The sequence below is a fragment of the Hydra vulgaris genome, chromosome 14 (genome assembly GCF_038396675.1).
Source record: "Hydra vulgaris chromosome 14, alternate assembly HydraT2T_AEP".
NCBI lineage: Eukaryota > Metazoa > Cnidaria > Hydrozoa > Anthoathecata > Hydridae > Hydra > Hydra vulgaris.
In genome coordinates, this window is record NC_088933.1 from 19,002,501 (window position 1) to 19,013,249 (window position 10,749).

Consider the following 10,749-nt stretch of genomic DNA (forward strand, 5'->3'; position numbering starts at 1 on the left):
AATTAGCTCTGAACCATTTTTTACTTTTAACAGCTCAATATTCATTTCACCATACGGCTGATTAATATCACTATTGGATATAAACAAATTAGTGTCATCAGCATATATAATTGAATTTAAATTTGAAGATACATTACAGAAGTCGTTTAATTATATTAAAAAAAGGAGAGGGCCGAGAATTGAACCGAGTGGTACTCCACACAGAATATTTAATGTACCAGAATCCGGATTTATCACATATTATTTTCGGTCAGTAAGGTAGCTTTTTATCCAAGGAAATGTTTTTTTTGTATAATAATTTATTTTTTCTAAGATAATAAATTACCATAATAATTTATTTTTTCTAAGAATATAGAGTGGTCTACTGTGTCAAATGCTTTTGACAGATCTATAAAAATTCCTAGTGTAAACTTATTTTTTTCAAACCGTTTGTTATTTGGTCAACTAATTCAATAATGGCATGTTCCGTTGAAATATTCTTTTGAAACCCAAACTGTTTAGAGTAAAAGAGATCGTTTTTGGTGAACTTTTAAACTTTTTCCGGAAAAATCAATTGCTTTAAGTGGGAGCAGGGCCGGCGCGAATAGGTGTCACGTAAGGGATGACATTACAATTTTGCCGACTAAAGAAAAAAAACGACTGACTGTCTGAATAGGCCGACTGAATGAACAAAAAAATCATAGATGAGGGGGAGAGGGAGGGGTGACACCTCCTTCCCACACCTTTTGCGCCGGCCTTAAATGGGAGTACCTTTATTAGACCATAAAACTATAATGTGGAAGATTTGAAAGTTGCAGATATTCTCGATTCTTTATTATTTTATTTTAATTTTTTCTACATATAGTTCTTTATGAAACATAAACTAGAGTGAGTTATAATTAACGAATTCTTAAAATGAATGTAGGTGTAAAACATTTTTCCTCATATTTTCAAATATGGGCAATTACACGCTCAAGTTAGTTATTTCGATAAAATGAATAAATAAATTCAAACAAAAACCAACTAACCATTGGGTTTCCATATGTTTAAAAATTTTAAATTTTGAATAATAATGTTATTTGACTTATTTTTTTGTTTTAAATTTCAAATTAAAGTCATGCGTCTTACTTTTCAAATTAAAGTCATGCGTCTTACTTTTCAAGTTAAAGTCATGCGTCTTACTTTTCAAGTTAAAGTCATGCGTCTTACTTATAAATGGTAGCTAAACTACATTTTCATTAAAGCGTGGAATTTTTCCCGTAAGTAACGATAACTAATTTGATTTAAGATATATAAATAAATAGCTAAAACAATCTTTTGAATAATTTTACGCAGACTAATAACTACTTTATTTAATTTAAGAATTAAGTTTATGTAGATTAAATATTTGCCTTGAAATATTCAACTGAAAACAAGAGGTTTAATGTAATGTTTTTTTGCATCATGTAAGTAACACAGCATATAATCAACCATAATTCCTAAACTTATAATAATTTAACGAAATTTCAAAATACAGGAAAACCAATAAATGATTTTGGGATGATTCATTAATATATAAACATCTTTTCCGTTAAAATAAAAAATATATATTTAAAAGTGTGACATTACAAAAATCAAAATAACCCGTAAGTGACGGTGGGATTACCCGTTTAATAAAACGTAAATAATTGATAAAGAGTTTCTTAAAGCTAAGTGTGTGTAGTTCAAGTGTGATGTGGTTCAAGCACTAAAAAACACCGATGCACTGAAGTTTTTATTAATTTTTATTTTTATAGTCATCGACATCGGTACAATAAAGCAGTTTATCCATATAAGTGTTAATTTAGAGTGTATATACACCAAATTAACACTTATATTGATAAACTGAAATATACACGTAAATATAAACTAAAATATACACAATATATATATGAAAAAATATACACACCAAATTAACACCTATATGTATAAACTCCTTTATCGTACAAATAGGATATATAATGGTCTAAAATATGTAATTTTCAGTTATGTAAATTTTCAGTTAAGTAAATTTTCAGTTATGTAAAAACTGAAAGCTTTTCTTAGTTGAAGTCTTAAAATTATTTTAAAAATTCGGTGGATTTAAAAAATCTATCGGCAAATATTTTATTTTTTTCAACAATCCTTTATTTTTATTTAAATTAGTATTTGTACCTTTGTAATATTTAATAAAATAACACTCTTCAACTAAAGAAAAGTTATGACCATTCTTAAAAGACTCAAGCACCCAATATTGCTCAATTTTCTAATCGTTTGCATCAAATCTTTATGAAAGAAAAACAATGAGCACAAAAAATTCTTCTGCATTAGTGACCTTAGCATAGATAGTTTAAAATACTATGACTACCTCCAATCCTTAACTTCGGTAGCATGTTTCAATACGGTATCTTCCAAATCATTAACAAACCCTAACTTTTATGACTGCAATTTCCATTACTGCTATTGATAATATTTTAACAAACTCCTGTTTAGATAAGTCCTAAATAAACAGGAACTATTGAGTCTGATTTATTGGATCTTTCTCCAATTTTCTTTTCTCTTATTGAAGACTCAACTTTAATAAAAACTCTCTCAAAGTAAAACTTTTCAACGAAAAATCATTTTACATTAATAACACATAGTAAATAAAAATACAAAACTAAATATTTAAAAATGTCCGCGTGTTGCAATCAAAATAAATATTCAATAAATGGAGCAACTCATGTAGTTTATAAGAAATATAAAAACCTATTTGAAAAAATAAAACAGAAATCTAAGAATATATTTTATTTTAAACAATTACGAAAAATAACCTGAAATATGAGAAATAATGAAAGAATTTATTAGTACAAGTAAAATAAACTCAGATTTTATACTATCCAGCACGGCGACTTTTTTTGCCTTAAAAATTCCCAAAGCTTTTTTTGAAGAAATAAGAATGTATTTTTTTTTACGATGGATATCACTCCACAAAAAAAACAGAATATACAAATAATTAAAATAAAATAAAATCTTAGGTGGAAATCAATACGGTTTTTAGGTAAAATAAATTAAAAAAATTAGTAAAATAAATTTAACTTTGTTATATTTAAATTTTACCTGATATTAAATATTATTAAATATATAATTGTATATCTAATAATATTATTTATTCACTTACATTAGTAAAATACTTATTGCTTAAGTATATTTTCCTTGTTGATGCGCTTTTATTATTAAACTTCCAAGTTATAAGTTTATATTACAAATAAATAATTTAACATATAATAAAATATTTTAAGAGTGTTTATAGTATCTTTGTATAGTTTATAATTTATTTAAAATTCATTAAAAATTAAATTCATTAAAAATTCTTACGTAGTACAACAAAAAAAGCTTCTTGATAAATAGACGTTTACTGAGTTATAGCAAAAAATTAAGACACTTAAAAAAAAAAATTATTGTTCTAAAAAATGGTAAACATGGTTCTATACAAAAACTAGAATTATTAATATGTATTTCATACAATTATGGCGAGGGGCGGATCCAGCGTTATTTGTTCATTGAAATTGCTAACTTGCAAGCATGAAGCGAACTCCAAACATTTATATGTTTATACTTATGTCAAACTGTCAAACAAGGATGCTTTCCAGAAAATTGCGATAATTGGAGCCTAGGAACAAAAAAACCCGAAAATTACCCCCCAAAAATTACCGCCCCCCCCATCCTGCCCTAAACGTTACAGCAATAAGTTGATAAAATACATTTTTACTATTTTTAAATTCAAATTTTAAGTTTCATAGTATAATCTCTCAGAGTCCAAAAAGCATGACCATATAAAATTTGTGACCCTCTCAAATTGAGTGGGTTTATTTTTTATTAGGGTATTTTAAGAAGCCAAAAAACCGTGCTATTATTACTGAGCTCGACTAATGTTTGACTCAAGCCAAATTAACAGAGCTTAAACAAAATTGATTGAGCTTGATTTGCGAAAGATATATTCTAACACGTAAAAACTTTTGTAAAGCAGTTAAAGTAACCCAAAACAAAATGTTTCATGAAAAAACAAAAATTATTAAAAGTTTACGAAATTTAAATTCTCAAAAGTTTTGGGATAACATTCGTAAAATAAAAAAACTAAACAAGAAATCGGTTATTTCCATGTCAGATAGTTTTACCTACAAAAATTTTGTGTTGCAAAAAGAACATCTACTAAAATGTGGAACTAATTTTCAGAAAAAAAACCAAAACAATTACGAGGTCAGCGATAATAATAAAAGAAATCGTTAAAAGAAGTAGTTAAAACAAACAACGCAAAGCAGACTTTAGTTTAGCGTAAACAAAAGAAATCATTTAGAAAAGTAATTAAAACAAACGATAAGCAACAAACTTTTAGTGTTTTAGTTTAGCGTAAATAAATGGAATTGTTTGTTTTGAAAAGTTTTATATATATATATATATATATATATATATATATATATATATATATATATATATTTATTTTATTAATAAATTGCAAAACATAAAAGATATCGCTAATGAATTCAGGCGACATTTTAAAACTCTTATCAATAGGCTGTTTATTATAAATAATAACCAAAATCCTATTCAAATTTCATCTTTAAATAGCGAGTCTAATTCATTAGTTATTAAAACAGCTAAATAGCATCTAACTACTAAATAGTAATCTCTAGATAGCTATGGATAGGGTTGCCAGTGTTACACACCTTACAAACTCTCATAATAATAACAATATTCTTTTGTGTCCCTTAATTTTATAACAGTATTTGAACTAATTTGGAAGGTTCGAAAAAAATTTATTAACTTCAAAAATTATTTCACTTGCTACCAGGGCCGGCTCAAGGGTGCCGTTGCAATTTTTCAATTGGCAGCGCCCTCCCCCCTTCCTTCTTGTATAAAAAAACTAATCGTATTATGGACATTCGTGGTGAACTTTCAACATTTATTTACAATTTAACCTTTCTTGCTTTTACAATAGCAAATAATTTAATCATATCGTCCAATTCTTTTGCAATTGCTTGTTCTTTTGATAACATTACCAGACCATCCATTCTATCCTGTGTCAATGTTGAGCGAATATACGTTTTGATTAACTTCATCTTGGAAAAGCTTCTCTCTGCTGTTGCAACAGGTACAGGTAGAGTTAAAAGTATTCTGAGAGAGACAAATAAGTTTCCCAAAGCTGCATTCAAATTGTTTGAACTAATAAAGTCTAAAATATTTCTTGGAGAGTAGTTTCCCTTAAAATGATTTCGCAAGTATTTCATCTCTTCAAACAAGTCAGTTCCAGAAACATCTTTCAACTCATTGCAAGATAATAATTTTTCTAAACCCATGCATCTTTTTAGTAATTCATCGTCAGTAATGTCCTTGGCATCTAAACTGTAAAGAAAGTTGAACTGATTATTATGCTGCATAAGCATTTCAAACCGATCCTGCAAAGATCCAATAGCGTGATCTAAAATGCTGTTGAAGAAAATAATCCTAAAATTGTCTTCTTCAGTCATTGATTCCTGTTGACTTTCATAAGCAAACATTCTTTTTTTTGGTACGACCACGCTTTTTTTTAAGTTCGGGCTCAATATCTAGCTCAACAGACAACTATCTTGCAGTTTCTACGATCTTTTGAAGTTGTTCATCAGTTCTATAACTTTTAACATATCCAAAGTGTTAGAAATTAATGAAACAGCCTGAGAAATATCTAAATTGACTTCTTGAAGAGGTTTGCTTGTTATCTCAATCTGACTCAGCACAACATACCAAGTGATAAGGTAGCAAACAAATTTAAAGTCAATTTTCTGCAGTAGTGCTCTGGACTCAGATTTGTTTTTGCTTGCTGTTACTGAAGATACAGGTAATTCGATATTCAAGAAGCTTTCTAAAGCTTCTATTATCTCTCTCAGTTGATGGCTTAATGGTTTTAATGCATCAATTCTACTTGCCCATCTGGTTTCAGAAAGTCCTTTCAAAGTTAAATCTTAGACAAATTAACGTAAAACATTCTGTCTCTGAGTTGAAGATGAAAAAAATACAAACAAATGTTGCACAATGTCAAAGAATGTTACTGCGTCTAAACAGCTTCCAGCAGCATCATTGACAACTAAATTCAGTGAATGAGACGAGCAAGGAACATAAAAGGCTCGTGACTTAAGATGAAGGATCTTGGATTGAACTCCGTTTTGTTTGCCTTGCATGTTCGATCCATTATCATACCCTTGTCCTCTTAAACCTTGCATAGAAATTCCATGAGAATCCAAAATTTCTAATATTTTTTCAGTCATTCCAGCGCCTGTAGTATCAATAATGTCAATAAAGCTTAAAAAATTCCCTCTTATATCAACATAGCTTTCCTTTTCATCTGGAGTGGGCAGTATTGACACAAAACGTAGAATTATTGTCATCTGTTCAGTATAGAAAATATCTGGAGTACAGTCAATAATAATTGAGTAGTATTTGCTTGCCTTCAAATCAACTAATATTTTTTCTTTGACTGCTTTAGGTAAAATTTGAATAATTTCATTTTGAATATTTTTACCCAAGTAATGACTGTAACTTTCTTTGCTTTTTATTCTCCTGATATGCTCTTTTATCGCGGGATCAAACTTGGCAAGCAGTTCCACTATTTTCAAAAAACAACTATTATTGTCATCATAAAGTTTATCTGAAGTCCCTCGCAAAGCTACATTTTGGGACTCATGAAATTTTTATAATGGAAAAAAGTCGCTCTAGGACATGCCGCCAGTGTTTTGAAGTTTCGTCCATTTGTCTCTGCTGAACTGCATCAATTGTAGATGATTCTTTGAACCTTTAAATAAGATCATGCCAGGTCATATAACAATTCAAATGATTTAAACTTGTCTTGTGAGCATTCAATCTGTTATTTAAGTTTTTCCATTTTGATACGCCTTCACCAGAAACCTCAATCTTTTTAGAAAAGAGTTTGCAACAGAAGCAAAAGGCAGCGTCTTTTCTTTTAGATTAACCTAGCCACTCACGTTTATACTTTTCCCCATTTGGTAGCTTTCGAAAATAATGACTCATATTAAATCTTCGTTTTCTTCCTTCTTAACTAGTGAAAGGAAAGTCAAAATCCATTATTTGAATTGGACCAATTTTGACCAGTTGATCTATCGATGACACAGTATTTTTAGGCCAGCTTCCAACATCCAAGTAATTATCGGAGATTTCTGGTTCAACTGCGCTTTTTGTAGACTCAATGACGGCGTCCATTTGGTTGCTTGCTTCAGAATGATTACAATTGAGATCATTTTGGCTAGTTGATAGCTCACACTGTAATCAAATTTTTAAATATTACTCAAATTTCAAATGATATTCTAGTTAAATTTAATATACGATGAATTATTAAATGTTTGATTTTCCTACCTGAATGTTTTGAAAACTTTTGGAATTAATAGATGGTACTGACGCAACTTCTGAGCAAGTTTTTAAATACTTCTCCAAACTTCCCTTATACTTTGACAGGGAAACATTTTTTTCTTGTTTTCTTTTTTGGTTTTGAGCTCCTGATAATTTTTCCTTTCCAAACATGATGGTTGTTTTTATATCCTCTTTTGAAACTTTTTTTTGTTCACTTAAATTCGTAAAGAGTAAAAAATGTAGCATACATTGAATTGAGTTAGCTTCATAAGCAAAAACTTGTTCAATGTGGATTATACCAGTAGTAATGTATAAACTGGTTTTTTAGAGTTCCCACAATTATGAAAAATTTTCTTTAAAAAAATTTCTTATAAAATTGAAATCTTAACCTAAAAACTATTTTGTATTTATTTTTAACTTTTTTTGTTTTTAAATTTTGAACTTTCTATTTTTTTGGTCCCCCTTTGAAGCGGCGCCTGTGGCTAAGTGGTGCTTGGCCACGCTGTTGAGCCGGCCCTGCTTGCTTGTCAAGGCCGGCGCAATTGAGGAATCCAAATAGCTTGTAGACATCACGTGACTGCATTAATAATGTTTCGTTTTTGGAAATTAGCGACCAATGACAAAACTAATGGACCTGATAATTTTAATTATAAACCAGTTCAACTGTTACGATTTGATTGAAATAAGGTTGAAAACTATCTTATAAATAAGACAGCTAATAAGTCATTGACATTTTGCAGAGCGTATGTCGGTTAACCAGGTATTATAAGAGATGATAAAATTGAGTTTACAGAATTAGTTCTCACTTATTTATCCCCTTTTACATATAAAATTTGAAAGCTGGTGCTATTCATCATGCAAGATTTTAAGGAAAAGCAATTTAAAGCTTCAACTTCTATCCAATTAACTTGCGTTACTTCAAGAAAATGATAAGCTGAAAACTGATGTTAAGTTTATATCAAAATTTATTGTTTTCTTTTATGCAAAATGGTATCTACAATCTGAGGATGTCATTGAAGTTCGGTTTCTTGATCTTATGGCCATACATCAAATGCATCTGTACAAGAATGTTAACCGAGTTGTTATCCGGAAGATTTCGTACAATTTCGGAAAAATAAAATTCTTTCGGAAGGATGTTGAGAATTACGATTTTTTTTTTCGTGCCATATTTTTCGAAACAAAAAAAAATCGTTGTTGTTCATTTCGCAAATGCTACTTACGAAATGTAGCCTTTCGCAAGTTTAATTACAAAATAAAACTATTTTGCTACATACAAAAGTAGCTTTACGGAAGTCGCACTTGCGAAACGAGCTCTTTCGCTAAATGACGTTTTTAAGTCAATATACCCCTATATCATTTTAAAGTTACGCTTCGTATTATAACGTAAACGAGATTCGTTACGTTCAAAATGTCCGTTATTTTCACGTAACCGAGACGTAACGTTTTACGTAACACTGTAACGTAATGTTACGTGGAAAATGTTCGTTAATTTTACGTAACAGAGACGTAACATTGTAACATAACAAAACGTAACACTGTAACGTAACGCTACGTGCAAAATGTTACGTAACAAAACGTAACATTTTGACCTAATGACACATGACATCATACCCTATAAAATCTGTCTACTTAATTGGTATTGTTTTTTCATGTGTCTAATTATATGTAAATGGAGATAGAGCCATATATATGAAGAAAGCTATATAAATGGAGTAAGAGAGAGAGTTAAGGGAAAAGCATGGTCGAAGAGTAAAGATATCAGAAAGATAAAAAACAACGTGTAGACGTGTTGTACAGAAAGTGCAATCTATAAACTAAATTAACCCAAAAATATTCACGTTTTCATACTAACATTATTATATCACAAGAAAGGTTGACATTTTATATACATTTTTGCTTGTGGATTTATCAAAACTCGTAAAGTACTACGCTCGTATTAATGACCAAAAAAAAACGTAATGTAATGTAACAAAATCTAGATGTGAGACGTAGTTAAAATACGTCTCAAATATAGATTTAACGTTAAGTTACGTTTCAATTCACACAATTTAAAAGTTGCACTTTTTTAAGTTTAAATAAAATAATTAAGGCGTAACTTTGCGAATTGAAACATTTTTTTTGTGACAAATTAGTCACAAAAAAAAAAGTAACTAATTAAGAAGAATCTATTTTACAATTAAAATAAACGATGATAACTAGCAGTTTTAAAAAAAATATATACAAATCCATATATGGATTTTATTGTTGAAAACCCAACAACACCTAATAACTTTTGTAATTAAAAAAGATTAAAAAAATTAACCCACATTTGTGGGTTTTTTTTTAAATAAATTTTAATGCTTTAAAAAAGTTTAAAAAAGTTTTTTAAAGCCTTAAAAGTTACGCAACAAAAAACATAAGAAAAAAATACCTATAAAATTTAAAATAACATACTGTACTTAAGCAATCTAAGGTACTTATTACCTTTAAAAGTATAACCAATCGAGACGTAACGTAAAACATTTAAGAATAAAAATGTAATTAAAATACGTTACAAATATAAATTTTTTTAAGTTACATTACGTCTTTTTTTTTTTTTTTAAAGTGTAACAAATTATAACGTAACGTAACGTTAAAAAAATCTATGTTTGAGTCGTATTTTAATTACGTCTCCAATCTAGATTTAGTTACGTTACGTTAAGTCTCATTTAGTTCACTTTATAAAGTTAAAAAACAAACATTTGAGACGTAACGTTGCGTATTGAGACAATATTTTTTTTTACGTGACAAAGTAACTAATTGAGACGAAGCTATTTTACAATAAAAATAAAATATAAGATAGTATTCAGCAATACGGCAACGATAAACAAACATATACTGCATTATCAAGTTTATTTACTTAATATTCGTTTAAAAGTTAGAGAATGTAACCTTGTTATCAATTGTAACCGATTGAGACGCTAATTCATTGCCATATTAATTATGCAAACATTGCTTGGGGTAGCATTTATAAAAGTAAACTTAAACCTCTCTATCGGCAAAAGAATCATGTAGCACGCCTTATAAATTTCAAGGACTGTTCTGCTCACGCCAAGCCTCTTTTATATGATATGAAAGCACTCAATATATGAGTTAAATGTTTTTGATATTCTTTGTTTTATGTATAAATGCAAGACCCACCTATCACCCGTTTCTTTTCGAAACTTGTATTTACAAAGAGATAGAAATAAGTATATTTTAAGGAACGATAATTTAATTCGACAACCATTTTCTCAAACTAATTTTGGAAAATTTTTTTATTTCATTTCGCGGACCATTTTTATGGAATAGTATAGTTCTAAATACTTCTAAAGATTTTTCTCAAGAATGTAATTGTGATTCTTTTAAACAAAATCTTACAAAACTCGTTTTTTCAAC

At 28.9% G+C, this 10,749-nt stretch overlaps 1 protein-coding gene across 1 annotated transcript in view; it reads right to left on the reverse strand.

The window, feature by feature from the left end:
- LOC100214512 (uncharacterized) overlaps positions 1-3,228 on the reverse strand; it is a 24,387-nt gene extending 21,159 nt beyond the window's left edge. The window contains exon 1 of the mRNA XM_065817210.1: positions 3,137-3,228. The gene's annotated coding sequence lies outside the window, so the exon portion shown is untranslated. The remainder of the gene's footprint in view (positions 1-3,136) is intronic.
- Between the last annotated feature and the right edge of the window lie 7,521 nt (positions 3,229-10,749).